The sequence below is a fragment of the Megascapheus bottae genome, chromosome 2, assembly GCF_031878675.1.
Source record: "Megascapheus bottae isolate mThoBot1 chromosome 2, mThoBot2.hap1, whole genome shotgun sequence".
NCBI lineage: Eukaryota > Metazoa > Chordata > Mammalia > Rodentia > Geomyidae > Megascapheus > Megascapheus bottae.
The window spans coordinates 24,669,507-24,694,733 of NC_143510.1; positions in this window are offsets into that span (position 1 = coordinate 24,669,507).

The following is a 25,227-nucleotide window of genomic DNA, read 5'->3' on the forward strand; positions in this document are numbered from 1 at the left end:
TACATAGGCATTTTCTTCATTGAATTCAAGGCAGCGCTTTGCCTTTGAGATCTAGCGTGACCTAGATTGATGAACTAGAGCAAAGTCTAGAGCAAGTTGAATTAAAGTCACCTCTGAAGAAATTTATAAGCAAAGATCAATGAACATAGGGTAAACTTACCATAGAAAAGCCTTAAGAATGTTATTACAAGCCTTACCTAGAATTTTTTGGAGAGCACAAACACCAGAAAATAAGTGGGCATCTATGTCTATGCAGAAGGTAACATCCTATTTTGTCAGGGTCCTTCATCCCCGATCCCTCCCGAATAGTAGGAGGGATGGGAAAGACATGCTCCGACCAGGATGAGCCACGAGAGGAGAGGGCCCACTGTCCTCCCGCACTCAGCCTTCCTTCCCAGGAGCATGAACAGAGACGCCATGCAGCTTCATCAAGGCAGGAAAATCTCTCTCCAAACCCCCCCCCCCCCCCCGAGGAAGTCCCTCCAGCTAATATACCCTCACTCTAGGTCCCAGCAGACAGTGATAAACAATAACACATCTGTAACCAATGGTAATTAAGTCTTGTGCCCTGCCTCTTGCGCCTTGCCTTGTCTCAGCAGAAAGTTATTAGACATGGCGTTGCTCGGCCCCCCAAATCTCCGTCTTTATTTTAGGAAAAAGAAAAAACCTAGGATATGTAGGGCTACCATCATATCAGAATGACTGTGCCTGTCTTAAGTGTCTCCAAGCTTGCTAGTCTTCTTACCCGTCATGGGATCACCAAGTCCTTTTTGCTTGGCTCCTGTCTTAGGTTGATAGGCTAACAGCTGGGACTTGCCCGTCTTTGACTACCGGCCATCCATTTAAGCAAATCAGACCTGAGCAGATGCCTGTCGCATTAGCATTCACTTTCTGCATTGACTTTGTAGGCAAGCAATATAAGATATATTACAATTATAGCGCATAAAAATAAATCCAAACAGATCAATCCTGCCCATCGTTGATCAAATCCCAAAATGGTCTCAAGTAAAGATAATCAATCACCCAAAGTTAGCATATTGGTCAGAAAATACCAAAGTCTTTTTTACTGATGAGCGGGAAAGCATTCTCCTCTGCCTGTACAGGCACTGGTATATACTGAGGGGCTCTGACTACAACAGCCAGAGAAAACAGGGAAACATTCCAACATTAACTAAGAGAACATTATTGAAACCAATAGAAAAAACAAAGACTCACACAAGCCATAGGGAAGAGCAGGGCAATGGAAGAATTAGAAGAGTCTTCCAATCCCCTGCCTTTTTGTTTTAAACTACTGTCTCCCATGTCTCTAATTTATCCTATCTCACCTTCCAAAAATGACTCTGGTCCCTTCATTTTAAGGGGGTTATGGGCAAAGATCCATTTTCTGTAACTTCAAGCTGACTCAGGGGCGTTTTCTCTATATTTTGCTAGGGACCCTAAAAGGCTTTAGCCTGTTTTCAACTATGGGTGGTGGCTCCCTATTTTGCAATTCTGCACCTGAGCAAGGCTTTCTAAATCACTACCACTTAATTCTTTCTCTGAAGTATTTTTCCAAGTGTCTCTGCGCTTCTTTTCACCTGTTCTTAAACTTTTACTCCCGTATAAGTTGCCTCATAGTTTAGACTTAGATTTACCCAATTGCCTTTGTTTTTTAAGTATAAATTTATCTATTATTTAGCATGCTACTTGTGCAAAATTAATATCGGTCGTTCCTGTCTGAACCCATTTCGGTTCTATTCTAAAATCCCTTATTCCGGTTCTTCTTCCGCACCACTTATTGCCTCGCCCTTATACCGCTCTGGCCAGAGACTCTCGCGAGGTTCCTCAGTGACTCCCTACCTTGCCGAAGTGACCTGTGCTTCAGAGGTGATCTGGGAATGATTATTGCCTTGCCCTCCGCGAGGTTCCTCAGTTTCCCCACTGTGCCGAAGTGACCTACGCTTCGGAGGTGGACTGAGAATGATTATTAAAATCGTTTACTGTTAAAACACCTAGCTGCTTCTGCTGTGTTTGCCTCTCTGTTGCAGCTTCTTTGCCTTTTTTCTCCTTAGCATTGGAAGATTTTGGTTTTCAATTTTCTTTTTTTTTTTTTTGGCCAGTCCTGGGCTTTGAGCTTAGGGCCTGAGCACTGTCCTTGGACTTTCTCAAGGCCACTTGAGCCTCAGCACGACTTCTGGCTTTTTTCTATATGTGGTACCAAGGAATCGAACCCAGGTCTTCATGCATGCTAGGCAAGCACTTTAACCACTAGGCAAAACTCCTGGCCCGAGCAGGTGGGTTTTTTTTTTTTTTGCTTGCCAGTCCTGGGCTTGAGCTCAGGGCCTGAGCACTGTCCTTGGACTTTCTCAAGGCTGGAGCTCTACCACTTGAGCCTCAGCACCACTTCTAGCTTTTTTCTGTGTATGTGGTACTGAGGAATCAAACCCAGGTCTTCGTGCATGCTAGGCAAGCACTCTACCACTAGGCCAAACTCCCAGTCCCTGGTTTTCAATTTTCTATCTTTTGCCATTTTTATGGGTTTTTCTTTGTCTTTTGCATTCTTTAGTTTGTATTTTCATTTCAGGTTTCTCTGGCTTTTCAGTCTTTGAGGAGTTTTCCTCACTTCTTTGACTTTTGCAGGTAGCTGCTTCCCTTTCTCTTTCCCACCTTTTTTGTCTTTCTCTTTGTCCCTCTCTTTCTCCTTGTCCCTCTCTTTCTCCTTGTCTTCCTGCCTGTCTTTTTCTTTTTTCCTGTGAACAATTTCAGCCTTCATTTTCCCTTCAGGTTTCCCTGACCCTTCAGTCCCTCCTTTTTCTTTTTCTTTGTGCCTTTCAGGTTTCTCTGGTTTTTCAGTCTTTCCTCTGTGTATCTCTCACTTGGCTCAACTCACCGTCGTGCCCCTTTCATGCCCCACATTGGGTGCCAGTATGTCAGGGTCCTTTGTCCCCAGTCCCTCTTGACTAGTAGGAGGGATGGGGAAAAAATGCCTGGACCAGGATGAGCCGGGAGAGGAGAGGGCCCACTGTCCTCCCGCACACAGCCTTCCTTCCCCGGAGCATGAACAGAGACGCCATGCAGCTTCATCAAGGCAGGAAAATCTCTCTCTCTCTCTCTCTCTCTCTCTCTCTCTCTCTCTCTCTCTCTCTCTCTCTCTCTCTCTCTCTCTTTCTCTCTCTCTCTCTAATAACCGCCCCCCCCATGCAGTCCCTCCAGCTAATATACCCTCACTCTAGGTCCCAGCAGAGAGTGATAAACATCTGTAACCAATGGTAATTAAGTCTTGTGCCCTGCCTCTTGGGCCTTGCCTTGTCTCAGCAGAAAGTTATTAGACATGGCGTTACTCGGCCCCCAACACTATTTGCCCCCCTCTTTGTGTGTCATTTGTGGGCCTTTAAATCTGCAACTGGGCACTGTCCCTGAGCTATTCAATGCAAGACTAGTGCTCTACCTCTTTGAACCACAGTGGCACTTCTGGGTTTTTGGTAAACTGGAGATGAGAGTCTCATGGACGTTCATACAGGGGCTGGCTTTGAACTACAATGCTCAGCTCTCAGCCTCCTGAGTAGCTAGGATTACAGGCATGAGCCAGTGGTGCCAGCTCCTATCTACCTTTTGAAGTAATATAAAAACATACTTGCAAGGAGTACATTCAGCATGTTCAACTTTAAATGCTGAAATTGTTCAAATAATGACTAAAATGTGTCTATTGTCAAGTTTAGTAAGGTAACAAGATGAATAAAATTCAAGAATTGAAAGTAAATGGAAGTCATAAACCAGTAAAAGCTCAAATAAAGCAGAATGGTTAACTTCCTTCACATTCTGGTTTATTGAGGTTGCTTTATACCAGATCCCAGGTAGGACTTACAGCAATCTTCCCATACCTTCTGATTTGCTGGGAGTTCTGAGCATTAGCAGGATCAGATTTTTTGAAAATCCATCTAAAACCCAGTCCTCCCAGTGATACCGCTTTGTTTACCAAGCTCTTTCTTCAGCATCTTGGGAATTTCCATTTGAATCAAGCAGTTAGTCGTTGATGGAAGAGCTTTGGGAAATTTCCATGTGGAGGTTACCTAATATCTGATTTCTTCTCTCTAGGGCATCCTCTAGGGGCCTAGCCTGTATAAACTGAGGGTTATCTGAGCCTCCTAGAACTTATCTCCCAATGCCATCTTGTCTCAGCCTCAGAGCCGCCTTGGCAGGTGGTTGGGTAATACAGGCTTAATGTTGAAGCTGCCGAGACATAGCCATGCTAGGATCTATAAGCATTCTTGGGGCATCACCAAGAGATATGAGCAAGTTAACCAAACTTCAGCTTCTCCAAGGTGCTCACACCTTCTGCCAATAAGAGATGGAACCTCAGCTCTGAAAAGTTCTAGAAATCTGGAGTCATCTTCATTTCCAATGTTGATTGATACCAGAAAGCCTGAGAAACTTGAGTGACTTCCAAATCCCTATTCATTTCCTATAGAAACTAGTATATAAAAATGTAAAGGCATGCATAACAAGTAAAATGAATAAATAAAAGAATGAAAAGAGAAAGTGGACAGGAGGAAAAGATCAACCCTGAAAGAGCGAGAAAGAGCTTTCTCTTTCTCTTTCTCTCAAAATATATATTACATTGCTTTTCATTATACTTAAATTATACAGCTGGCTACAGGATTTTTTCCATGGGGGTGGTTGCCCACAAAAGACATATTTCTGAAATAGGGGGGAAAAATTAAGTGGAACATCTGTTTTCAACTTAGGAAATTCATTTTTCCCTTTTATATGCAAACTAAGTTACTCCAGTCCTTGGCATGTAATCCATCCTATGTCTTCTACCATAACAATTGTGAATGATTCCCCCACAGGTGTCCCATTTGGGGCACCCAAATCAGTCAGCTTTATGGCTTTTTCCCTAAGACAGGCGATAGAGAAGAAATCCCAAGAAGACAGCATCTTCTGAAGGCCGTTTTCAGAAAAGTTGGCTGGAAATGATCCCCATACCTCACTCCTGGGTTGGGAAAATGCTGAATGAGTCATTTCTCCAGGGAAATTTGTCTCCAATTCTTCACCTGCTGATGACCTGATAAATGGAACCGCGCACCTATATGTTCTGGAGGATTTGATCTATGACATGTAATTGAGGCTCAAGTTGACTTCCCTCTGCCCTCCTTCCCACTGTAGCTTCCAGCTCCCATCAGTGGGAGGGCAACTCATGTCAGAAGAGGTAGGTTCGGCCTCCAGTGGAAGAGGACATTTGCTTGGTTTGTGGCTTGGGGCTAACATTCACTCACAGTGAGTGTTACCTTCTGGTAACTTCCATTCTCAGTTCTACATCCTCCCTCACCCTCACCCCTCTTTCATACTGCTACCTTCCAACTGACATTCTTTCTCAGCAAGTAACTATTGCTAATTTGCTTTCTAAAAAATGTTAAAGCTGCCTCGACCAAAAAAAAAGAAAGACACCAACCCCCCCCCCCAAAAAAAAAATCCAGGTGCAGAACATGGGTACATCTCCACTTCTGGCCTGTAGATCTCAATTCATGAAGACCAGAATTTCTGAGGAACATATGGAAATCCAGATATTTCCTTTGATTGTCACAGCTAAGATAAAAGCAAGCAGAGCAACTCTGCCTACTACCCACTCTGTCCCTACTTCCCCAATCCAAGATAAGAAATTGTTTTAAATAGTCTGAAAGTACCATTGCTTTGGTTCTTATGATATGACTTCTGTTATTGCTTTCTATTTTTATCTTTTAGATCAACAGTTCCAAGAACTGTTGATGTGTAAAGTTTAAGGCAATTGCAGCAATTCGGAACGAAACTGACAGTTTTCTCTAGGTTCCCTTATTAAGAAAGTCTATAAGGCAAAAACAAGACTGAATAAAAAGAATGGATTATTCATTTCTGAGCAGATACTTGTGGAGCTAAATCAGTACATAACAGCTGTCTACCCCTTGGTTGGTTCTGCAGGCTGTGTTATATGTTGACCATTCTTTTAAATGTGGTCCCATTGAACATGGGCACAACTCTTTACTCAGACACTTGACTTCCTTCCTCTTATATAATTTTGGACATTATGTTTGGAGTTTGCCAAAGCAAGGCCCTAGACCACATACGCATGGATTTGCATGGACAGGGATTCAAAAGGCAGATTTATGCAGCCACTCTGAGATGATTCAATGCCATTCTTGTGAGCAGCCTGGTGATTCACAGATGAGTTACACATTCACAGGTTGGAGCCTTCAAATATGCAGGAGTGTGTAATCTCTTATTCCTAAGCTGTATTCATGGCCGCAACACTATTATTTGGCTACAGAGAAGTAAGCTAATAAACTTTTATACTAATACTTATTCCTAGGAATGACAAAGATTCACGTTAATCCCCATCACTGGAATGTGAAAGCAGAGTAAACAAAAGAAACATTGTTTTCAAAGAGTCAAATGCACCCACATTTTCTAATGGAAAAAATATGACACTTGCAAGCAAAACACTTCAGGGGGCCCAAGAAGGGCTCGTTTTTATTCTGTTTCAAAAGACTTCTGCTCCGGGTGCAAATCCTCTAGGATAGAAGTTTTGGATTCTTGATGGATAATAGAGAAAAATCAAAGAAGTAAGTTCACATCTGTATTGAGAGAAAGAATTCTTTGTGTTTTCCTCATAAAATTAGTTATCATTTGGATTTGGTGATATCTTTAAAAGGAATCTCGTGTGGTCTTATGTAAACGTTCTTGGGTTTTTTTTCATCTGTCAAGATGCTATTAAGTAAGTTCAGTCTCTTTAGAAATAATCATTGTTTCCTGGCCTTTGGTTTGGAAAGATTTCCAAAGAGGATGACAGAAGCTTGGCATTGTCCTGACAAGAATTCATCATAGGCATATAGAGCTGAGCTCAGAGAAGAGGGCTCCTACTTCAGAATCCCACAGTGATTGCTTATGGATGTCAACAAACCATGACGGCCAACACATCAAGTTGATAGGTAGATGAAACAAATATCTTCTTCCTGAATAAAAAACAGGGGCTGGGATCCCCTGATCTGTGTAAAATAGAATAATACTAATGTCTTCTTAAAACTCTCAGTTTTCAGAATCACTTACAAAAATATACATCATTTGATGAGAGATTTCCCACTTGTTACTGATGAAAAATGACAGCACGTGATAGTTTTCCATAAAGCATTTGTATTATTTGCTGGCTATGGTCCATGTTTTCACATCAGTGTGCACAAATGCTAATGTTTGTGGATTCATGTTACTGATCCAAGTCCTTCATGTTTTCATAGGAGCTATGTTTACTACAGAAGATAATTAATAGGAATGGTGACTAGTGAAAGATTTTTGCTCTATGGATGTTTTCCTACATTTCTCTGTCATTAGTCTGCCATTATGTTTTCCCCATCCCATGTCTTTCTCCTTTATTTCTCACTAAGAATTTTCCCTATTAAAAGATCTAGATTTGTTTTAAAAATCACTTTAATACTAAGATATGAATAAATAATATTTTGCAAAGCATTCCTGTTCATGAGTCATTGACCCAAGTAGCAAAACCCAGCCTTTTTATTTGAAATCATTTGAACCTTTGTTATTCTCCTTCTAATTAGTATCCATTGTGTTTCAAAATACATCATTTTGCATTTAATAATAGCAAAAGTATTAAATGAAACCATAGAAACCTCAGGAGGAGAGGCAGTTCTATTTCTTAAAAAAAAAACAACAACAACAAATAGTTCACATAGCTTCTTCCAGTCAAAGGAAAAGCTTTGATAGTTAATCATTGAGTGCCTTTTATCCAATATTTTACTCTCTCTGAATATCTACATACAGTTGGACAACTCCTTCAAGAGTTATTTAAATCAACAGAAATGCTTTAAATTTTTGTCCAATACCGGGCTTGTATTCAGTTTGTTAGCTCATGGCTTATGCTCTATCACTTGGATCATGCCTTCATCCAGGCTTTGTACTCAGGAATGGACTTGCCCAGAGTGTTCTAACTGGTTGTTTTGGAACTGTGATCCTGCAAGTCTCAATTTTGAGCAGCTAGTTTTGCAAGTCTAAGCTGCCAGTGCCCAGCTAACTGAAATATTTTTAAACAAGTCTATATGTGGATTAGCTCTATTTTATTTATTTATGTATTTATTTAGCCACTCATGGGGCTTGAAATCAAGGCCTGGGCATTGTCCTTAGGCTTCTTTTTTATTTTCTTTTTTTCCCTTTCTTTCTTTCTTTCTTTCTTTCTTTCTTTCTTTCTTTCTTTCTTTCTTTCTTTCTTGTTTTTTTCATATATTTTTTATTGTAATTAATAGAAGGGTTACAGGATATTTGCCAGATAGATGGTGCATTAATTCCCATACATTGATACCCTTTCACATGTCTTGGTCCCCCCATTCCCCTCCCACCCACCCCCACCCCTCATCTTGTTTTCCCCCGTTCCCTATCCAATTTCAAATAACCAAATACAAATATATCTGATATATCAGGTAACAAAGTGAGATACTGTACCAATATGAGATAACCAAGGGACAGCAAAAGAGATGAGAGATAACATAGTACCTTAAGAACAACAATCATTCATTATGTTTCTATATCCTAGAGATCCTTTCATTCAGCGTCCCACTATATGGCCTTTTGTATCAAGATTTTGCTCTATTGCAAATCTCTTCTAGGAGAGCCCAAGGTTTCTACTGATTATGACAAATGAGGGAAACCATTGAGCCTAAGTTCCTTTGAGTCTGGCTTACTTCACTTAATATGATCTTTTCTAAGTCCTTCCATTTCCTAACAAATGGGGCAATGTCATTATTTCTGACAGCAGCATAGAGTTCCATTTTGTACAAATACCACATCTTGTTGATCCACTCATCAACTGAGGGACATCTAGGTTGGTTCCATATCTTTGCTATGGTGAATAGTGCTGCAAGGAACATTGTTGTGCTGGTGGATTTAGTATGTCCTTGTTTCTGGATGACTGGGTACATGCCAAGTAGTAGAATTGCTGGGTCGTAGGGGAGCTCTATGTTTAGTCTTTTGAGGAACTGCCATACTGCTTTCCATAGTGGTTGAATGAGTTTGCACTCCCACCAACAGTGTAGTAGTGATCCCTCCTGGCCATATCCCCTCCAGCATCTGTTGTTACTAGTTTTCTTGATCCTGGTCATTCTAACTGGAGTGAGGTGAAATCTTAGAGTTGTTTTGATTTGCATTTCTTTTATGACTAGAGATGTTGAGCATTTCTTCATGTGTCTATAGGCCATTTTTGTTTCTTCAGAGAAGACTCTCTTTAATTGTTTGGCCCACCTTTTAATGGGATGGTTGTTACTTTGGAGATTAGTTTTGGTTATTCAATTTTTTGAGCTGTTGATATATTTTAGATATGAGGCCTTTGTCCGTTGTTTGGTTGGTGAAGATCTTCTCCCACTCTGTCGGCTTCCTAATTAGTTTACTAGCTATGTCCTTTGCCATGGAAAAGCTCTGCAGTTTAATGCAGTCCCACTTATCCAGCCTTTCTCTGATTTCTTGTGATTCTTGGTCCTGATTAAGAAAGTTTCAACCTGTGCCAAAGAGGCCTAGTGTATCTCCTATTCCTTCTTGTAAAGTTTTCAAAGTGTTGGCTTTTACCTCCAGGTCTTTGATCCATTTGGAGTTAATTCTAGTACAGGGTGACAAAGAAGGACCCAACTTTAGTTTTCTGCATGTGCTTAACCAGTTCTGCCAGCACCACTTGTTGAAGAGGCTATGTTTCTTCCATTCTATTTTTTTTTTTGGCTCCTTTGTCAAAGATTAGGTGGCCGTAGGTCTGTGGTTTAATATCTGGGTCTTCAGTTCTATTCCATTGGTCTTCAGGCCTGTGCTTGTGCCAGTACCAAGCTGTTTTGATAATTACAGCTCTGTAATAGAGTCTAAAGTTTGGTATTGAAATTCCTCCTGTGCTGTTCTTTCTACTAAGAAGTGTTTTTGCTCTACAAGGTCTTTTATTATTCCATATGAAATTTTGGATTGCCTCTTCTATTTCTTTAAAGAATGACATTGGGATATTGATGGGTATTGCGTTGAATTTGTAGATAGCCCTTGGCAAGGTTGTTATTTTCATGATATTGATTCTTCCAATCCAGGAGCATGGGAGGTTTTTCCATTTCCTCAGTTCTGCTTTAATTTCCTTTTTCGGGGTTTTAAAGTTTTCATCAAAAAGGTCCTTTACATTCTTAGTTAAGCTAATTCCTAGGTACTTTATTTTCTTTGAGGCTATTGCAAAAGGAGTTGCTTTCCTGGTTGTTGCCTTATTCCTCTCACTGTTGGCGTAGAGGAAGGCAGTTGATTTTTGAGGGTTAATTTTTTTTTTTTGCCAGTCCTGGGCTTTGAGCTCAGGGCCTGAGCACTGTCCTTGGACTTTCTCAAGGCTAGAGCTCTACCACTTGAGCCTCAGCACCATTTACAGCCTTTTTTAAAAAAATATGTATGTGGTACCGAGAAATCAAACCCTGGTCTTCGTGCATGCTAAGCAAGCCCTCTATCACTAGGACAAACTAGGTTCAGTGTGGGTATGTTAATATTGGCTAGGAATTCGTCCATTTCTTCTAGATTCTCAAATTTGTTGGCGTAAAGGTTTGAGAAGTATTCCCTCATGATAATGTGGATCTTGATAATTTCTGTCATGATACTACCATTTTTGTCTGTGATTTTGTTTATTTCGGTATGATCCCTTCTTTTTTTTTAGTAAGATTTGCTAAGGGTTTGTCAATTTTGTTAATTCTTTCAAAGAACCAACTCCTTGTTTTGTTGATTCTTTCTATAGTTTTTTTGGATTCCAATTCATTTAATTCTGCTTTGATTTTAATAATTTGCTTCTTTCTAGTGGGATTGGGGTTGGTTTGTTGCTCTTTTTCCAGGAGCTTAAGGTGAGACATTAACTTGTTGGTTTGCAATTTTTCCAATTTGTTATTGTAGGCACTCAGCACTATAAATTTTCCTCTGAGTACTGCCTTTGCTGTGTCCCAAAGGAGCTGGTATTTTGTGTGCTCCTTTTTGTTAAATTTCATAAACTGTTGGATTTCTGTTCTGATCTCTTCAATGACCCATTGGTGATTCAACAATGTGTTGTTCAATCTCCATGTGTTACTGGGTTTTTGTTGGTGGAGTTGTGTGTTCAGTTCCAATTTGATGCCCTTGTGGTCTGAGAGAATGCAGGGAATAATTTCAATGTTTCTGAATCTGTCCAGGTTTTTTTTATGGCCTAAAATGTGGTCTATTTTGGAAAATGTTCCATGTGTTGCTGAGAAAAACTTATATTGTGTTGTTGCTGGGTGGAATAATCTGCAGATGTCTGTTAGATCTAATTGGTCTATATAGTTGTTCAGTTCTAAGGTTTCTCTGTTGAGTTTTTGCCTTGTTAATCTGTCCATAGGTGAGAGTGGTGTGTTAAAGTCACCAACAATCACTGTGTTTTGATCTATGTATGGTTTCAGTGAAAGTAAAGTTTGCTTGATGAAGTTCAGAGCTCCGAGATTCGGTGTGTAGATATTTAGGATGGTTATGTCTTCCTGGAGGAAAGATCCCTTTAGTAGTATGTAGTAACCTTCTTTGTCTTTTCTCACTAATTTTAGTTTGAAGTCTATTTTATCTGATATTAGAATGGCAACTCCAGCCTGTTTATGGGGGCCATCAGCTTAATAGAGTTTATTCCAACCTCTCATTTTCAAAAGGTGTTTGTTTTTTTTTTGGGGGGGGTAAGATGTGTGTCTTGAAGACAGCAGAACGATGGATCTTGTTTTTTGATCCAACTAGATAATCTATGCCGTTTAATTGGAGAGTTAAGTCCATTGATATTGAGAGTCAAGATTGAGAAATATTTATTAGTTCCTGCCATTTTTACAAGCTTTCATTAGGGCCTGTGTCTTGATAGTTTTTGTGGTACTTAGATGTTATGAGTTTTAGGTGCCATATCTTTCTCTGTATTACATTTGTGTTGGTTTTCCATGTGTAGAACACCTTTGAGAATTTTCTGTAGTTTTGGTTTTGTTGCTACATAATGTTGAAGCTTTTCCTTGGAATGGAATGTTTTTATTGTTCCCTCATTTATGAATGAGAGCTTAGCTGGGTACAGTATTCTTGGTTGGTAGTTATTTGACCTCAGGGCATGGTATATATCATTCCAATCTCTTCTTGCTTGCATGGTCTCTGCTGAGAAATCTGGGGTTATTCTGATTGGTTTGCCTTTATAGGTGATTGTTCTCTTCTTCCTGACTGCTTTTAGGATCCTATCTTTGGCCTCTATTTATCCATTTTGGATTATAATGTGGCGGTGGGATGTCCTTTTCTGGTCAGGTCTGTTTGGGGTTCTAAAAGCTTCTTGTATCTGAATGGGCCTGCCCTTCTGGATATTTGGGAAGTTCTCTGAGATGATTCCCTGAAGTATATTTCCAATACCATTGACCTCTTTCTCTAGACCCTCCTCAATACCAATTAGCCTTAAATTAGGCTTCCTAATTGTATCTTGGACCTCCTAAAGCGCTCTCTCATTTTTCCTAGATTTGTATTGACTCATTTACTGTTCTTTTTCTTTAACTAAATTATCTTCAACCCCGGAAATTCTCCCTTCTGCATTGTCTAACCTGCTATCAAAGCTATCTACTTTATTCTTCATCTCCCTTGCTTCTAATTGCTCATTTTTGATGCCTTGCATCTCTTTTTTAGATCATGTATGGATTTCTTTAGCTCCTTGATTTCCATTTGAGTGGTTAGCTCAGCAGCTTTATTCTATTTGGACATTTGTTGGAGTTTGGTCACCTTTTTGTCTGTGGCTTCTATGAATTCGTCCATTTTTCTTTGAAAAACCTTTATTATGGCCTCCTTTATAGCTTCCCCTTTTTCATATATCATCTCGTTTATGGTTTCCTCTTGTTTAGCTGTGGCTTCCTCCCTTATCTCTTTCTTTATGTTTTCACATTTTTCATTAATGATGTTTATCAATTGCATTTGTATAGCACTTGGAAGGCTCTCCTCTAGATTTGCCACTAACTGCTCCATTGCCTATTTATGTTGGGTGGGAGATGCTATTCCTTGATTTGACATTTTTCTTGAGTTTCTTGTTCTGCCCATTTGAGGATGGGAGCAAGATTAATACTAAACAAGATTATAATTTTTCAGATATAACCAACCTAGACCTTTTTAGTTGTCTGACAATAGATATTAGCTCTTTTAGATTGGTAATAACACCCTCTCTTTCTTTTTGCACACTTACATACAAATCTAATACAATCACAGATGACCAATTTATGACCAAAACAATAAACCTCTCACTCCAATCTCTATTGTATTTAAGTCCCTCTGGACCTAGAGTATAATTGAACACCTAGATACACAGCATTGCTCAACAACCATCAAATGTAGAACCATGCCTTATAAGAGTTGAAGGATGAACAGAGGACCAGAGATAGAAAAATATGAAAGATGACAAGGGAGGTAGGAATAGAATAATACAGGAGTGTAAGAATATTATAGTAATGAAGAAAGGGTATCTTGTATGGATAACTGACCTAAGGTGATAGACAGATAGAGTATTTGTGTAGAAGGTTTAGATGAACTTAGATAAAATTCATCAAAATAAGAAGAGTAATAAGAATATATAGAAAAAAGAGAGAGGTTGATATAGGAGATTTCAATGATACCAATATAAGAAAGAAAAAAAGAAACAAAACAGCAACAAAATACACACATACACATACACTCACAAAACAAAAACAAAAAAGAAAAAAAAAGTGGGGGGAGACTCCTCACTGTTCTGAGTTCTTACCCAAGAGATACTAGGGTTGAGAACCCGGAGGTGACTGTATCAATATGGATATCGTTTTTATTCAAACTGTACCCAGGGCTGTTACTGTGTTTCTAGGAATGACCACAGTGACAGCAGGTTTGCGGGAAAAGAGAGGAGAAAAAAAGGGAAAAAGAAAAGGAATGAATCATAGCATTAGAAAAAAAGGTGTATGTTAAATGGCAATGAGAGAAATAAGAACATTTAAAAATACAAATGAAATGGGGTAAAAAAATTAAAAAATGGTATTCTTCAGTTGGTTTTTTTTTTTTTTTTGGTGGGGGGAGAGGTTAGGAAACTTGTGTCTCCACTAAATTTGGGATCTAAACACTTCACAAAGTCTTTTTCTCTTGTGATTTGGCTTTGCAGTTTTTCGGATGAGATTGCTTGTTTGGTAAAACCAAGCTGAAAGATCTGCGGGAGGCTTTGTTTACCAGGTCTGCGGGCGGCGCAGGGGGATGGACTTCAGCAGCGCTGGGGTCCGATTTCTGGCTAAGGGATCTCTGGGAAATCCTTTGCCCTATATGTTGGTGGTGCTGTTAGCAACACCTCTCAGGCTCCAATTGCTTTGGCCTGGGTCGTTGCCAGCAGTCAAGATGGCGCTGTTCTCAGCTGGAGGGGGAGGGGCTCCCTCCCAATGCCATTCCAGGAGCAGAAGTGGAAACTTCTCCAGGGAACTACTCAGAAATAGCTGGATTCTCCGGTTCTGGTTCCATGAAGCTGGCAGGTCCATGCACGGCCAAGTGTTGGCTCTGGGCTCGCGCAGGCTCTGTGTGGCTCTGTCTGCAGCCTGCGAGTCTGTGCTGCTGTGGAGCGCTTTCTCTGCTCTGATTCAGAAGAGCCTTTGTCTCCCCAGCCACCCCACGCTCTCTTTTTGCGCTGGTATTCTTCCTTTTTTTTCCTCTCTGCCTGAGTTCTCTGTGGTCCTAAAGCTTACTTAGGATCTATTTCTGTTAGAGGACTGTCTCCTGCACTGCCAGTACATGAATCTTGGCAGGAGATCAGTACATCTCACCCTGAACCGCCGCCATCTTCCGCCGATCGAGCTCTCTTTTTTTTTTTTTTACTCAATATGTGGATCTCTGAAATGGCACAATAAAAGCCCATATTTGCAAACATCTTCATTTCTTCTTCACTAATATCATAATTTAATTGACTTCTTTTGGATTAGATTTCTAAAATGTTGACTTTTAGTTTTATTGCTTCAATTATATCCGAAGCCCAACTCTCAAACCTAGCTTAGTTTGATAATGTATGAATTTTTATCATTCAAGACAGGCTATCTGGACCACCAGCATCTATAAACTTATCAGAAATGCTCAGTGTCATGATTTGCAACAGATTTGTTGAATCAGAATCTGCATCTAACCACATTTCCTAGGTGGTTACTGTGCATATTGAATTTGAGAAGCTCTACTCTGGCCTACTCAAAGGAAGTTGGTGGCCCAGTTTTGTAAATTACGGTACTTTGTGAAGTAATTACAGTGACCTGCAGAGAATAAGTTTTATTTCAATGACCTATTTCTACTTAAAATCTTCTAGTCAGCTCAACTTATACTTCAGGCTATAATATCTATCTATCTATCTATGTACATACCTATATATACATATATAAGTATGATGTTGTCTGGCTCCATACATAAATATGGTCCACTTGTGTATGGAGGAAAATCCCAATGAAGAGGGAAGAACACAGGTGACTCTGTTAATACAGCCCATCACTGACAACATGATGTGTGTGTGGAAGGTTGGGCCAAGAACAGAACAAGAAGGCTTCCCAGAGATGACTTGATTTTAAGCATTGCACAATGAGTAAGTTGGCTAATATCCCAGGCAGACAGGCTTGAAGATAATGAGACATACAAGCATGTAAGGAAACTCCCATGGTTTTGTTTTGTTGGACATGAGGTTTCAGCCGGTATTGGGAATAGTAGTTGGGGGTGAACTCACTGACATCATGGTGAATGAGGATGAGTCATAGACAAACAAAGAACATGGTCTAAAGTATTGTTATCACATGCATTAAAAATAATGGACTGAATGTGAGTGGGGTAGGAGCAGAGGAAGAGAGACTAGTGTGGAGGTTGCTGCAGTAGCACAGGAGAGAGACTATCAGGTATAAAGTGGTAGCATAAAGGTATATGATTGAGAATAGAATCCAAAAGCAGAGAGGAAGAATTCCCTTCATGATCAAGTAAGTTGACTCTTCTACCCCCAGCCTTGTCTCAGACTGCTGAAGTTCTGTGTGGAGCCTTTGCTTATTCAAAGCAAATATGTGCTGGGCTTTGACATAATGCTCATGTGACATGGTTTTACATATTTAGGTGACTTCTCCCCTTTATTTATATCCTTCATCTAATGCAGTATCAGAAGTTGAAGAAAAGGTAAATTTGAGTTGGGAAAAGAAAATAAAAAATGCTGAGAACATAAATATGGTAGGTGGAACCCAAACTCTGACTCATTCAGATTCTATAACTCTACAGAGTAAGTATTATCACATCTTTTTGCAGATGCAAAGAATAAGGCTCTGGTGATTAAGAATGTTAGCTTAGGATTTCTAGCAACTAGAAGTGGGATCTGAATGAATCTCCTCTCTGATGTGTAGTGCACATTAAACCAGCTCCATTTCAAGGATTTTTTTTTTGCCAGTCCTGGGTTTGAGCTCAGGGCCTGGGCACTGTCCTTGGACTTTCTCAAGGCTAGAGCTCTACCATTTGAGCCTCAGCACCATTTTAGCTTTTTCTTTATGTATGTGGTACTGAGGAATTGAACCTGTGTCTTCGTGCATGCTAGACAAGTACTTTACCACTAGGCCAAACTCCCACCCTCAAGGATTCTTAGAACAGCTTGCACTACCTCCTTTTCCAAAGTTTGCTGACACTAACCTTGATTTTCTGGCAACTTCCCTTGGCTATTTGACATGTTCTGCAGAACTAGAGAGCAAGTGGAGAAGATGCTTGAACAACCATGAAGACACCATTAAGTCCAAGTTCTTTGCAGGTTATAATGATAATGTTCCAGGCAGAACTTGTTTACTTGTTTGTACACAATTTCCCCCAAGCTTGGCCATATGTTTTTGCAGCCCACAGATGATTAGAAACAGCAAATTAAGAATGAGTGGGAAGCGGGAAAGAGCTAATAGATGACAAGCTGACATCAAGAAAACCAGCCAAAAAATATAAGGAGCCATAGGTAAAGTAAAGAAGCTTAGGAAATAGTGTTATTCTTATTAGATTTGATTCTAAACCTGGCTCTTGTGTTTACAAGTCTGAGACATTGCACTGTTGAAAAGTTCTCCATTGATATAGGTGGCACCAGTCCATGGACCATGCTTTCTAAAACAAGACTTCAGGAATTCTCTTTGAGTCTCACTCACTGCAATCTGTTTAGGGCAGACCAGGCTACTCCTTCAGAAAATGACCTTTGATTTACAATCACAATGGTATGAATTATGTCCTCTTGATGGTGGAGAACTCCACATTGGCAGGTCATCCCTTAGCTCAGAATGCATCCTCAGATTCAGCTTCTATGCCTTGCAGACATGATCTCTACTATTCATTGCCTTAGACCTTTACTTCCACCTGAATACCATTATTCTTAGGTAGCTATTTGTTGGAAAGCCACAGAGCACTCTAACTTTCCCAGGGGTGAGTCAGGATCCTGCCCCGTCTCTGCATGCAGTGCATTGGTATTTCTGAGTCCTCACCATGATGAAAACCAGGCACAGATTCTGGATTGGGAATGTGGGAGATGACACTAAACATACCATTTTCTTTGAAGAAATGGCTTCATAGCTTCTCTTTTCTTACATAATAATTTAAGGCTTTACATTTTTCAGTCTACTTGAGGATACATCTTATTATTTTCTTTTGAAAATGTGTTTCATAGTGATTGTTCCCACCGTTACCTTCAGTCTCATCGAATACAATGGTCCATTTTGACCTAATAGAATTTTTGAATAGTCACAGTGTCTTAGATGCTTTCCATTTTCTTTTTTTTTTAATGGTCAGTCATGGGGCTTGAACTCTGGGCCTGGGTGTTGTCCCTGAGCTCTTCATTTCAATGTTACTGCCCTGCCCCTGGAACCACAGCGCCACTTCTAGATGCTTTCCATTTTCTGAAGAAATTCTTGATATAGGCAAAGTACCCTTGTGGAGAAGGCCAAGGGAGTTGAGTTTCTGTCCTCTCCATAGTTGATTTCCATTCATTCTGGTAGCAGATGAGGATATGAGGGAGGCCAAAGAGAAAAAAAAAGAAAGGAGTGGATATCAGATGTAGAGTTCTATGCTTTTCTCCCTTGAAAATTGAGGTAGAAAATGGCAAAGACTTTGGAGAAAACAAAAAACGTAAGATGAAGGATTGAAATGACTCCTATGATTCTACAAGTGTGAAGCAAGATCTCAATTACATAGCCTTATGGAGAGGCATGTGGGGTGGACAGGAAAAGGAGAGCAGTGATTAATAGTAGACAGAGAACAGGGGAAATAACAGCCATACTGAACTTTAGAATTATAAAAGAAATAAAACCTAACATAGAATGCTACAAAGATCGATAAGGAAGAGTAAGAATTCCTCCAATGGAATTCAGAAAGAATAAAAATCTACAGATTCACAAGCTGTGTACAAAAAAGCTGAAAGTGTGCAAAAATATTAACTCTCCGATGGTAGATCTGGTCCTGTGCAGTAAGCAGTAAGATTCTTAAAAAATTAGAAATGAAGGAAAAAGAGAATATTGTAACATACACTAATTACATTTATAGGAGGATTAGGGATTGATTTGAAAACCTACAGCTGAATAAATTAGAAAAATCTAGAAAAAAGTATGAATCCCATTTTAATTATCCTGTTCCTGACACCAAATAAGGGCACAGCAAAACAGGAGAAAATTATGGAAAACTGCCTTGATGAACATAAATGCAAAAATTCTCAATAAAATACTTGCAAAATAAATCAAATGGCACATTGAAAGGATGACAGAGTGCCAGTTGCTCATGCCTATAATCCTACTTGCAATGTAGACACTAAGAGGGTCTAAGTTCCAGTTTGGTTTGGGGTAAAAAGTACCTACGATTTTGTCTCATCAGAAAAAAAAATGGTCATAGTGTCACATGCTTATCATCCTGGATGGTGGAAAAGAGTAAATAGGAGGTTTGTAGTCTAGGTTGGTCTTGGGCAAAAAAAAAAAAAAAAAGAAAAAAGAAATCCTTTCTCAGAAAATAACCAGGGGCTGGAGGCATGATTCAAGCAGTTGAGTACCTGTCTATCAAGTGCAAAGCCTGAGTTCAGTCACTGGTACCACTCAAAAGAAAAAAAAATAATATAGCATGATTAAGTTTCATTCCAGGGATGCAAAGATAGCTTAATATGTGCAAATCCATAAGTATAATATAGAACATAAATAAAGAAACAAAACTTATACTACTCATCACAATAGATATAGAAAAATCCTTGAAAAATTCATCATTCTTATATAATAAGAGTCTGAAGAAACTCAGGGATAGAGAGAATATACCTGAACATGATAAAAATTACACATGGCCAATATTTTATTAGATTAAAAACATGAAATTGTTTCCTCTGAAATCAGATATAAGACAGGGCTGTTCACAGTCCACTGTTATTCAATATATGATTGAATTTTTAGCCAGAGTAAAAGACAAAAGAGAGAAATAAAAGGAATATAAATAAGGAAGAAGCTAAATTGTCCCTATTTCTAGATGGTTCAATCCTAAACTTAAAAGAACCTAAAAACTCTGCTAAAAAGTTCTTGGAAAAACATTTTTCAGCAAAATAGCAGGAAGAAAAAAAATCAACAAATAAAAGTAGTTTATATATATACATATAGTTCAATAATGAACAATCTGAGAAAGAAATTAGGAAAACAGTCTCACAATGACAGTAGCTTTGGTGGGGGAGGGGATGGCAACAACCACATACCTTAACTAAGGACATAAAAGACCTTACAGTTAAGAAAGAAATTGAAGAATACAGTAGATGATATATATGGATTGGCAGAATTAGTACTGTGAAAATAGCTATACTACCAAAAGCAATCTACAGATTCAATACAATTGTCATTAGGATTCTAATATCATTCTTCACAGCAATGGAAAAATCAATTCTAAAATTCATACAAAAGCAAAAAGACCTTGAGTAACAGAAGCAATATTGCTCAAAGAGAGCAATTCTGGAGACATCACAACACTTGATTTCTTTTTTTCCCATATATTTTTATTGTAATTAATAGAAGGGTTACATTATATTCACCAGATAGAAGGTACATTACTTTACATACATTGATACCCTTTCTCATATTTTTGTCCCCATTTCCCTCCCCCCACACCCACTCCTCATCTTGTTTTCCCCCCTTCCCCTATCCAATTTCAAATAACCAAAAAAAAGCATATATACAATATATCAGATAACAAGATGAAATACTGTAACAATATGAGATAACCAAGAAACAGCAAAAGAGAGGAGAGATAACACAGTACATTAAGGACAATAATCACTCATTATATGGCTTTTGTTTCTATATCCAGGAGGTCCTTTCATTTAGTGTCATAATATATGGCCTTATGTATCTAGATTTTGTTCTATTATAAATCTCTTCTGGGAGAGCCCAAGGTTTCTACTGATTATGACAAATGAGGGAAACCATTGAGCCTGGCTTACTTCACTTAATATGATTTTTTTCTAAGTCTTTCCATTTCCTTACAAATGGGGCAATGTTCTTTCTGAAAGCAGCATAGAATTCCATTTTGTATAAATACCACATCTTGTTGACACACTCATCAACTGAGGGGCATCTGGGTTGGTTCTATATCTTTGCTAAGGTAACTAGTGCTGCAATGAACATCGTTGTGCTAGTGGATTTAGTATGTCCTTGTTTCTGGATGAATGGGTAAATGTCAAGTAGTGGAATTGATGGGTCATAGGGGAGCTCTATGTTTAGTCTTTTGAGGAACTGCCATATTGCTTTCCATAGTGGTTGAACGAGTTTGCACTCCCACCAGCAGTGTAGTAGTGATCCCTTCTGGCCACATCCCCTCCAGTTTCTTGATCCTGGCCATTCTAACTGGAGTGAGGTGGAATCTTAGAGTTGTTTTGATTTGCATTTCTTTTATGGCTGGAGATGTTGAACATTTCTTCATGTGTCCATAGGCCATTCTTATTTCTTCTTCAGAGAAGACTCTCTTTAAGTCTTTGGCCCATCTTTTAATAGGATGGTTGTTTCTTTGGAGATTAGTTTTGGAGTGATTCAATTTTTTGAGCTGTTGATATATTTTAGAAATGAGGCCTTTGTCTGCTGTATGGTTAGTAAAAATCTTCTCCTACTCTGTAGGCTTTCTAGCCTATGTCCTTTGCCATACAGAAGCTCTGCAGTTTAATGCAGTCCCACTTATCCAGACTTTCTCTGATTTCATGACACTTGATTTCAAACTGTATAGTATGGAGGCATAGTAGCAAAAATTGCATAGCATTCATATAAAAACAGATGCATAAATCAACAGGACTGAATAGAAGCTTAGGGAATAAATCTACATGGCACTACCATCTGATTTTCAACAGAGGTGACAAAAACATAATGGTGGAGAAAAGATAACCTGTTTAACAAGTGGCCAGACCTCCCTCATTCTGTAAGTAACTTAAAATAAGACCTTAAACTTGCAAACTACTATAAGAAAACAGAAAAAAAATACTTGCAGATAGAGGCACAGAGAAAAACTTTTCAACTGGACTATAATAGTTTAGGAAATAATACCAAGAACTGACAACTGGGACTTCATCAAATTAAAACCATTGGTTCACCAAAAGACACAATTACTGGAGGAAAGATCCTCTAGAATGAGAGGAAATATCTGCCAGCTATGTTTCTTCATGGGGATAACATGCAAAATATTAAAAAGAGCCCAAAATAATAAACACCAAAAGAATTAATAATCTCATTAAAATGGATACATGATTGGACAGTTAGTTCTCAATAGAAGAAATCTAAATCTCCAATTAATAGTGAAAATTCAATATCCTTAGCTATAAAAATGAGAATCAAGTGAATATTAAGAATTCATGTTATTTCAATCAGAATGAAATTATCATCAAGGGAATAAATAACAGATAGACATACTAACAAATAAATAACCCATGCTGGTGAGGATGTAGAAGAGAAATACTTTTACATGGTTGGTGGGAATGTAAATTATTGAAGTCACTGGTTCTGAAAGAAAGTTTTGCAAAACCTACAAATGGATCAATCATATGATCATGTTAAATCACTCTTGAGATATATATGAAGGAATGTGAATTAATATACATTGAAAGTTTGTCCACACTTGTCTTACTGCTGCAGTGTACACAGGAAGAAAGCTATGGAATATGCCTAGATGCCCATCAAAGGTTGAATAAATAAAAACACTATATGTGCAAGGAGTATTTGGCAACCATAAAGATAACTGCATTTATGTCATTTGGGGGAAAATGTATGAATCTAAAGATCATATGTTAAAATAATCCTAGAATGAGAATTCCAGATGGAAAAAATAACATGAATGTGGAAAGGAGGCCTCTCTGGTGGGAAAGTAGTGGAAAGTGGAGGAGGAAAGGAAAGGATGATACTAGATAGAATAAAATTTAATTACATGCATAAAATGGCTTTATTATTTCATTAGACAATCTCTACGTAGTTAATGACTTCATGAAAGTTTCTGAGTTTTAGCTAGTGGTTTATTTTCTTCCCCTCTTCTTTAAATTCAGATAATATTTCATGTTATATTATGTTTCTTATCTATAGCTATCAGTATAAAATAATAGTTTATTAATAATGAAGCAATGATAAGATAGAAACTTGTTTTCAAGATAATCCACAAATCTTTTTGCTTTTTTCTATTTTAAAAATGTAGATTTGTTTTTACTTAAAACTGGTATCAAACATTCAACTTTTAAAGTATAAGCACCCTGTATATGTTTTTAAAAATTTATTTATTAATTTCTCTTCTCGGTAAGTAGTTGCACAAAGGAGTTGCAATTCAACAAAGCAGTGTACAAATACAATGCATCTTGAGCAATGTCACTCCTTTTAACATTCTCATCCATCCCTTCCAATCCACTCCTTCCCTCCTTTTATTCATTTTATAGGATATACATTGACTGTACTCTCCCCCCTTCTCTTCATTCATCTACTCTTCTCCCCTTAATCCCATCCACCTCTTTCCTTCTGAAATTAACATTTAATAATCATTTAATAATCACTGAGTAAGTTGTTCTCGCTTCCCAAGTCCATTCTCCTTCGTCCAGCTGATGGATCTTAAAATACCTATCTTATCACATCACTGCCCTGGAGAGAGTCCTTTGATGGTGTCTATTGACTTCTTCCCAGAAATTGATCCCTGCCTAACTCTCTCATTTGTTTTCTTCTGAGCTTTCTTTAATCTGTTCTTTTTCAGCGAGAGATTATTGCAGTTAGGCCAAAAGAGTTACTTAAGCAAAAGCATAATCTTAGCAAGTTTACTGAAATTATATAGGCTTGTTACGACCCACTAGTTAATGAATCTAAAAGTCAAACATGGTCAATATCTTTATAGAGAAACAGGGCTCTGATTAGATAATTTGCTGGTGATACTTGTAGTAAATAAAGATGATAACATGGAATGTGTAACATGGTAGAGAATATTAAATTCATTCATTAAGATATCAACTAATTTTCCAAATGCCTTGTGATAATGAAAGACTACATAAATAGCTTATTACCCGAGTATCAGAAATTATAAAAGAATTTGGTTCAGATTTATCCTGCGCTATTTCCCTTGAGTAGTAGATGTACTTGGAGTGATTAATTATGAGGAGGGGGGATGAATACTGTTAATTATAACTTTATTTCTTCATTTGGATTTCATCTAAACATTCAAAATTAAAAAGACTAGGAGTTTGTGAATTACACCTGCTAAGCAACTAGGAATATATGTATGCTTTCTCTTAGCATTAAAGCTCTATATAAAAGCACATGTGGAAACTCAGTATTCTTGAAGACATAATGGTGCTTCTCCCCATGGGGACTGAAATGAAAGCACTGTTGGCTTGGTTTAATGACGGGTTAGGCAGGAAAACAAAGCCTTTTATAATTGGACATTCTACATGCATAGTAGGTAAATCAGCAGGGATGAGAGTGTTGTAGATAGAGATTTCTAGTAGACTGGAATTGCTTTTAATTTCCTTCTATAACAAAGAGAATAGCAGTTCATCAAAGTTTATAGTTCCATTCCTTTCGATGTAATCTCTTTAAAAGGTGGCCCTTGGGGAGATGAATACACCATCATTCAAAGACTGCATTTTTGGCTATGTGTTTCAACATTGAAAAACCACAGATCATTTATTTCAAGCCTAGGAGAAGTTATTTTCTGAATTATAATATGCTAGACTATGCAGAGAAGGAAAGATAGCATTGAACTGGTTTGATGTCTACTGTGGGAGGTGCAACTATTTTCAGCAGCATCCACAGAATCAGAAGCCCACCTACACTCAAGCTGTGTGGGATTGTAAATTGACCATCTTGTACAAATCCCACATTTTAGAAAGGAATCTGCCCACGACCTCAACAAGATGGAATTAACAAGATGGAATGGAGGTATTACTCTTTGGCTTCTTCTTTGAAGATGTCATCAGTTTCCTGGGGTCATTTTAAGGGACTTACATGGAAACAACTAGAAATTATAGCACTGATTCTCATCACTTAAATTGGATAAGGTCATGTAGCAGGTCACATGGATAGGATTAGCGCCTTATAACTTGAGAAGCCTTAGTGGTTTGTCACTTAGGCAGTTAGGGCACACTCAAGGCACATACATACATTTTTTTCTTCTCCAAAATCTAAGGTAACAGTGGTTTTAAGGACTGAGATTTTGTTCTTTATCTGTTCTGGATGTTTAAAGGTTTCTAAAACCTGAAGCTTTTGAACAATAAACTGATGCTCAGTTTGCTCTCACCAAATTCTGAGCAAACTAGACTAGAACAAAACTTAGTCAATCTCATGTGGTTACTGTATCTGAGTTTGTTATCTTGTATATTATATAAACATGTATTTGTCTATTTGAAATAGGGAAGGGAGAAGACAAGATAATTGGGAGGAGGTGAGGGAGGGAAAGGGGCACAAAAACATGAGAACGGGTATTAATGTTCAAGCAGTAATATACCCATTACCTGATGAATGCAACTATAACCCCTCTTTACACTGCCCTGACAATAAAATACAATTTTAAAAAACGTAATTTCTATTTATTAACAGGTACAGGTGATTGAGAGTTTCAAGGCTGAGACGCACAGAATGCTATTTCATTCAGTCTTCTTCATATCCTTTGTAAGTAGGCTTTACCATTGTAATCACATATGAAAGAGTTAATATTTGAACCTTGTTGTCATGGTTGGTGGTATTGTGGTGGTTTTTTTGGGGGGGGGGCTTTTTGATATTT